This window comes from Ixodes scapularis, unplaced genomic scaffold, assembly GCF_016920785.2.
Source record: "Ixodes scapularis isolate PalLabHiFi unplaced genomic scaffold, ASM1692078v2 PGA_scaffold8__174_contigs__length_109621045, whole genome shotgun sequence".
Lineage (NCBI taxonomy): Eukaryota > Metazoa > Arthropoda > Arachnida > Ixodida > Ixodidae > Ixodes > Ixodes scapularis.
Window position 1 is genome coordinate 38976306 of NW_024609883.1, and position 8404 is coordinate 38984709.

Here is an 8404-nt window from a genome sequence, read left to right on the forward strand (position 1 = left end):
GGGGTTGAATGATTTGACTAACATAGCTCCTTAGCCTAGGACTAGATTGATGTTTTGAAAGAATATTGTGCTTTATTTATACTGCATTGCACGTCAATTTGGATTATGTAGTGTAGCTACCTTTTTCTTTACTAAAGCTACAGTATTTCCCAAACGTATAAGCAAATTAAGATCTTGATGCTACTCGTGTATCTAACCTTCAATTTGCTCTCCTAGGTGCTGTTTTGGATCCTTCACCTGGTGAGGCTGTGGCCTCATCTTGGCTACCTCTTCTTGCTGTCTGGGATGATGAGGTACGTATCTGGGCCTACAAGGCAGGCGTTCCTGAGATCGTCTGCTCTTGGAGATAACTCATTCAACGGGCTTTAAGCATCCTGAAGATCCAAAATTATGGTCGTGGGACGCTTATTTCTTTACTCAAAATAGAAAATAAAATAGAAATAAAAGAAGATAGTTCACTTTCTCGTCGTGCCATACGACGAGAACGTGTCCAACAAATTACAGTTAGCAGTGCCAATAATACGTATCCAGCAGTTAGTAAACTAGCCCGCTTCCCTAGTACACACTAGCAAGAAAGGCAGAGGTGAGACGTACTGACGCCTACTCCTGAACACAGAAAGGGAAGATAGTGAGCTATGGTGATGGCACACTCATTCGTGTTTTCTCTTTCACGACTTGTCATGAAGTGTTGCCAAATGTGTCTTCTTTTACATTGCTCGGCTGCCCGAGACTGGACATATTTGTACAAAACATAGGAGTGCACAGCAGTATACTTCCTTCATACTTTGCGATTTCGAAGTTAAAGATTGTCAAATGGTTCTTTAAAGGGTAGCTACAATATCATATAAGCTAAACCACATGGAACAATTTTTTATCTTATTATGTGTATTTGATGTATACAGAAATAATGAACCTCCTTTCTTAATGCATATTCCGAAGCTGAAATTACTTTTCTTGGAGGGACGCTGGGGAGCTTTCTAGGTTTGCCAATTTATGTTCAGGAATATTTAGGACCATGAACCATTTGGCCCAAATTCCCACTTCGCTGCCAATTTATGGCCGTAACTCATTCTATACGCTCTAAGCATCCCAGAAACTTAAAGTTACAGTCATGTGCAGCTTATTTCACTAAAAAAATTGTTATAAAAGATAGTGAATCTCAGACGTACAGATGGCGCCACCTAACTCGTCAGAATGTTGGGGAACAATGAACGGGGCTCATCAGACAATCACGAGCGATGGCTTCACGTGCGGACAAGCAACCGACCAGTCCTGCTCGTCTGCACAGGAAGCCCTCGCTTGTAATTCACTGACGAGTGTCTTTCGCTGTCCCACTCAATTCGCCTTGGTTCGGTTCAATTACATTCGCTATCTTTGATCACATTTTTGAACAGTGAAATAAGCTTCACATGATTGTAAGTTTTGGACTTTTGGGACGCTTAGAGCACATAGGTTGAGTTAGGAACACAAATAGGCCATGTTGGAATACTACGGACTGCCCCTTTAATTGATGTCATTTTTTATTGATATATATGTACAACTCAGCATTTGAGTAAAACAAACAAGGAACATAATTGCAGGCGAAAGTAGAGAGCCCATTTGTGATGCTTGTATTTCTCCACTTTTTATACATTTACTGGACAATGTTACTTAATGCAGATTCATCTTGGACATTGCATCAAAATGCGAGAGGCAGCATTTACACACGCCGTGGAAAAGGCTGCCACCCCTGGCCGCTTTCTCAGACTGGTAAGGCGATCGCTATGGGAGCCTGTGGAGCTCTTCGATAGGAGTTTGTCAGAGCAAGCCTCCAGGCGTCCTGTCTAGGAGGGTGCATTGGGGAAGAAGCCCTTAACACCCGAAACAATTTACGCTCTTACAGGTGGGTATTTCTGATCAACCTGGAGGGGCACAGGAGTTGTTGTGGCTGTGCTGTGCTTAGCTTTGCACATAATGTGGGTATAGTGTGAGATACGTTACTACGATTTGAGAGATTTTTATCAACCTATAGCTGATTTTGCCTTGTGCAGCTCACATGTGCGGTCAGAGGCAATATGAGGTGAGAAGTTGAATGTGGGCAGACCAGGACAAATGCCACGTGAGGCGCAGCGCTTGCTTTGCACACTGGGAGCGAGACCACGAGGTTCAATCCACGGTCAAACCCGATGATACCGAACCCGGTTAATTCATACTATTTGTGCAAGGACTAGTGGCTGAAATAAAAATGCATTGCGAAAAATGCGGTTACATTGAACGAAATTCTCAGCGTCTACCGATAGATCGAACTGCCAAGAGCGCTATCTTGCTCTGCAAGCTGGCTTGCCCCCAACACAAGCGAAACCATTGGGGAAAAGCCAGCTTACAAAAAAAGCTGTCGTTTTTTCTTTTTTTTTCTTTTTTGGGCAACCACGTCAAGCACGCCGAAGACAAAAAAAAAGAAGTCTTACATAGGGAGCGGGTTAAGGGTGAGCCGGTGAGACCTTGAAAAACGACGAAGCGGTCACTGAATAGCTGCGGTGAGCGTCCTTTGTAACATACAGATGCCCCTTCGACAGTAAACTACTTTTCTAAATATGACGTGCTTGTTGTTGTCAAATTCATTAAAACTTTTGTATAGAATTACCTGCTATATGAAACTGGTCGACGGTTTTTTGCGAGTTCGATCTAATCGGGTTTTACAGTATTATGTTGCCCAGAGGTAAGAGAAAGAAGATTGAACGCGGGAAGGCGGCAGAGTGAAAAATTGACTGATGATCAGGCTGGACACGACAGAACTTCCTTATTTACTGTTCAAGTTGTGATTTTGTTCTTTTAAGGTTTTTTTTATATATATAAACAGTTCTCGTGTCGTTATTTTATTTTATGCACTGTAGGTTTTATCATGCAATACCAACTTGCCCAAACCATCATCTTAGCCATCCCGGTGTGCTGGTAAAAACGGCATGGGCGAGCCGTGGACAGCCCTGTGTGCAAGGGAATGTGCGCCAGTGGTGCGTGTTGAGAAGAAAATGAAAGAGTAAGTTTCATTCTGCTTGTCTTTGTAGTTTTGTTTCATGGCAGAATGAACACCTAAACCTTTAAAAATGGGTGTTGCTTTTGCACAATTTGCTAGCTGTTGTCATCAGCAGTCCTTTTCGCGTCTATATTATACCGAGCATGCATGAACAGGTCAAACCCAGAAGATAGTAGATCGACCGGGTCACATCAGAACACACCTGCCAGGGTCATGCCAAGACATGAGAACACGCCATGACACCACAACACGCCAAGACACCAGACCGTGCAAAACCACCAGAACACGCCAAGGCACCAGAACACGCCAGACCCGTGTCTGAATTTGCGCTCTGGTGTAAACGTCAGAAAGAAAACATACCCGGTCTGGTGGATTTTTCAATAGGGATCAGTGAGTAGAAATTCTGCTGGAGTATATTAATTTCAATAAAATTCTGAAAAATCTCAAATATATTTTTGGGCGGGCAGATGTTTCGATCGCTCCTCAACCGCCCAGATATACATGATATAAAACAATTGCGAGGCGCTTTATCATTTCACCGAGAGAATTAGACGGCAAACTCAAGAGAACTATGAAGTAGATTACAAAATTCATGGTTCAACCTCTTAATTATTTTGATGCAATTCAAAATCTGACACTAATATGAATACACTACCCACCTTTTCTGACAAAATAAGATGCAAGATTCAATCTGTAAATCTTCTACACCTGCGGTTCCCACAAGATTCACAATCTCCCGATCTATCCAAGAGTTCAACGAATGTGCCCCAATCTTCACATCCAGCCGTAGTCGGAGCCAACGGGTCTTCACATATTGAAAGGAACACCAAAACACCATAGACGGGCTGCTGCAGTTCCATAATCTGCTGCATTACGGTGCTCTTCAATTGTTGCGCAGGAGCGGGAAAGACAGAATTTGGTGATCGGGTTTCTATTAATGTGATTTTACAAGGAATCGTATGGCCGTGACGGCAGCCAACCAGCTCGAAATATCTGCAAAGTGTTTCCCGTAAAGCTATCGCTTTAGGAGAAAGAGAATCGATTGCTATAACGAGCTTTGCACCCAAGTCAGCAGTATGGGAAATCGACGCGCTAACCAGTGCGCTATCGGAGACTTTTTAATTTTTTTATATTCTACTACAGGGTGGTTTTTAGCATTGTCTGGAAAAACCACAAAGAAACCTGTATACACCTTTTGAAAACCGTTTGTGTCGGACTGTTGCAAAAAGTGCTCCCATGAAGTTTTCTTCCTACGGATGCGGTTTACTCTCCTGACCAAAGACTTCGCCAATAGCCCGGGCATTCTTAGTCAACGCATACTTTTCCCACAACAACTTTTGAATTGTGATTGAAATTTAGCCCAATTTCAATCGCATTAAAAAAACTTCTTTATTTTTGGGCCTTCAAGTTTCACGAATACCGTTTAAAGGATTCCCCAATTTTCTAGGCGAAAGGCTGGATTGGGGATGAGTTGCCAGGAAATAAACAAGTAAATACAAACGAGTAATTAACTTAATAAATATTTCTAGATCAGCGTCTAAATACAAATTTGAAAGTTAGAGTAAATAAAAAAAAAAGAGCGACTCTAAGAAGGATGAAACGACATACGTGTTTCTGAAAAGCAATAATAAATCTAATTTTGACTTTACACAGTAATTGGGAACCTGAAAATTCCGAAAAATACATGAAGGCACATAGGAACTTTGGCATGTTCACTCAGGGTGGAAGACTAATCAGAATGATAGAACTGCCGCTGACGATATGCAATGGATACGACAGAAGACGCTACGCGCAAATTTCACCGGAAAGCAAAGAAATTGTTACGTACATACACTGATATGAAACAGGGGCCCAACAATAGTGATGTTGACGATGACAATGTCCAATCCATAACATGACAAGATGACCTGCCGTTTACGCGGTTAGTAAGCTTTGCGATACCCTCTTTTCAAGCGCGCTTATTTTTACGAGGGTAGCTGCAGGCCTGCTGAAAGCCAGCTGCGGGCTGGGCTTCATTGGAAGTACTGGGGCGACCCACGCGACGGTTGGAAGACCTCTGCAGGACGAATTTGGCGCTGGCCGGAGTTTGGAGACCCGTTCCGTTTAAGCTACAATAAAGAGTTGATGCTCGAAGTCGCTTTCATAACAGTAAGCTAATTCAAATTTATCTGAAAATAAGAAATTGGCTTCCCCTTGAATATTTTATAAAGGTACCACTGCCTACTGACAGGTCGTACAAGTCGACATTGGACGTGAAAGTTGGGGTTGATAGCCTTTGAAAAATTATCGTTTATTTTCGAAACACAAGCTCTTGGGGTAGTTATATTTTTTAACTAAATGAATGAATTGGAAACAATTACTTTTTTGTGCAAATGTTCAGCTGTCATAACTTGAAATGTTGTTTTGCTAACGCGATATTCCTCCGGCCATGACAGGTTAGAATAGATCGCGAAAGCCATCTCCCGTGATTTTTTTTTATACAAAGGGGCAACACGCAGTGTTGTTTTCTTCTCAGAACTACAATGTGAATAATATTTACAGCTCTACTCCATTTCACATTGTACGACCACAGCCTGCGCGACTATCTGAAGGAGCAAAAGCCTAAAGTACATAGTCTTGGCTTATGTCGTCTTTGCGTCTAGAAGAAAGCTCAGTATCACTATGGTTTCTGTAACCTGTAACCCATCTCGAAGTGGTGTGTTTACCACGTTTAAAAAAGCCATGCCGTCGCCAGTCGCAATTCTGCCGGCGTCCCAACAGCTGTGGTGTGAGTGGCAGACGACTGCTCTGCTGCATGTCGATCTCCAGTGTGGCAGTCTACGGAAGCTTCGGTAGCCAGAAGTTGAGACGCCGTGACGACAGCGACACTGTCGTTTGCTTGTGCTACTCGTATCTTCTTGTTAGCATTTCTACAACCAACCGCCAGGATCCCGAGATGGAACAGCATGACAATCCGGCTTCTGTGACGTCATTTGTTGCCACTTGGGGGCCACTTTTGATGTATGGGCATCATGGGACGCTCAACACATCAGTTAAGACGCGCTCCAGGCACCATAGTCTCGCGGTGCATTCACTACGCATGATTGTTTTAGCTGGAAAAGGCGTAAACACGAGCAGCGCCATAACGATAAACATTTGGCGCTGCTTCAAGTCTTCACCGGATCGTACTGTTGAGCGTGGTCTCACTTATAATGAAACTGACCCTATTGGAAAAACGTACAAGAAACAAACCTGCCGCTTTTACAATTCTGGTATGACACCACCATAATTTCTTGGTATTATGTATGCAGCTAGTTTGGTTTGGCGTTCTGCATAACTGGAGATACCGGCACCGCTATGGCTCCGGGTTTGTCTATACTGGCAGCCAGTTTGCTTGCCGATATGATTCCGTGTGGCTGGTATGATTTTGCGTCCGATGACGTAGCCGACCGCCTTCTTTCCAACAAAACGCTTACACCACAGGACCACCGGTATAACTAAATCATACATGCAGAAAGACGACCGCCATCTTCCACCAAAAACGTCCATCGTTCACCACCGGTATCGTACATACACGATGTATGTCGAAAAAGAACATAAGCCGCGTTTACATGAATGCGACTTAGTCGCATTGAATCCAGTTGCCGCATTCAATATATGATCATGTAAACGGCATAATGCGCAAAGCGCATCGCATTATGGAACGGGAAGGATAATCGCAAGACGCTCGCTGCAGGAGCGAGTAAACAGCTGAGAACATGGCGGCGGCCAACCTCATCAGCGGCGCGGAGAGCGGTCTCGCAATTTTTTTTCCCGAGAACAAACGCAAGCTTTTGTTGCGATCATAAGTAAGCGGAATATAGCGGAGCTGCTCGGTGAGGGCGGCCCCGTCCAAACCTTTGCGAAGTACGACTTGCGCGTCCGAAGGGGTCACAATGGCTTCAGTGCAAGCACGAATGACACCCGAGAGCTCCGAGCACTGTAGAGCACTGCATGGTAGCGCAGAACGAGCAGCTCCTACTTCGGTGCCGTTCCTGGCTGCGCAAGAGCCTCTCGGACTCGGGGTCCGGTTGGTCCTGTCGCGATCGGCGAGGTCTGGCGCGGCGAAACGCGGAGGCTTCCTCAAAGCGTGGGCACACACGTCGCCTCTCGTTCAGAGTGAACCGGCGGCCCGGCCTGGAGTCCTAAACGCCTTGGTTTTGATGCTTCTTCCGTCTCGCAACTTCTTCCACAGCACCGAAGACAGCGGACACGATCTTTACTTTCACTGAATGCGTCGAAAGGACTCCACGTGCGATGCACCGGAAAACGTGGTGCGGCTGGTGCCGGAACGGAACTGCGGAACTTCGAGCTTTGAGTTAACGTGCACGGCAAGAAACCGATATTAACACCAAGCCGCGGATACCGCATCGCCGGTCGACAGCGGCAAACGGCCCGTTGCTCGTACTCGGCAAACTCGGCGTCTTTTCGTGGCCCCTCGCGTCCTCGCAACCAGCCACAAACTCACCAGCCCGCAACCGTAGCGACCGTAGCCGGCGTTGGAGAAAACCGAAACCGAAACCGAAACTTAAGGCTTCCGCCCAGTGGCTTCGGTGCTTCCGCTGCCGCGGCTTTTCTAATTATAATGCAATTAAATGCAAGCTTCACCCTTGTTGGTGTTCGACTGGTGGCAGCTGATAAAACCCGTTTGCTCTACTGACGTCTAACCCCTGGTTAGCTCAGTTGGTAGAGCGCTCCACTTGTAATGGAGAGGTTCCGGGTTCGATCCCCGGACCAGGCGGATTTTTTCGGTCGCTCACCAGTCACTGAGTTGTGTTTGGAGATTTATGTTTGTCCTTTGTCCCTCTTGTTCCCCTTCTCCAGGGATTAATTTCGTCGGCTTTTCTAACTTCGCGGCTTCCACTTCCGGTCGTCGCGGAGATGGCGAACAATGGCGAAGATAGCGCGATGTGGTTCGTTGGCTCGTTTACGGTTACGGGACAGATGTTTTGCGGTCCGTTTCTACTGCATCTCTGGTTCTAAACTCGACGGCGCCTCTCATAGTTCAACCAGGTGTAATCGGCCTGGGTCAGCGCGGTCGGCTCGCCTCGTCCGATCTCCGGACCGCCGGCGACTTCCGAGTTCTTTAGGCCTGGGATCCGAAGGCGTCTGTCTCCGTGAAACGGTAAGCGAATCTCGTCCCGTTTTCGTTCTACTTTTAAATTACGTTTGGTGCGCTACTGTGTAAGCATGCGTGCCAAGTGTTCGTGACAATTTTGAACTAGAATAATTGTGCTTCATTGCGGTTTGTCATTTACCGCAAATGTAAATCGAGCAATGAACGAGGAGTAAATCGAGCAATGAACGAGGAGCCATGCTTGAAAACGATGTATGTACGATGTTAACTTCTACCTGTGCGGCTTTAAAGAAAGT

The 8404-nt window shown here is 45.5% G+C and overlaps 1 non-coding gene across 1 annotated transcript; it reads left to right on the forward strand.

Annotated features, from left to right (window-relative positions):
* Positions 1-7699: 7699 nt before the first annotated feature.
* Positions 7700-7772, forward strand: Trnat-ugu. Its single transcript has one exon. It is a non-coding gene; the product is annotated as a tRNA-Thr (tRNA).
* The last annotated feature ends 632 nt before the right edge of the window (positions 7773-8404 follow it).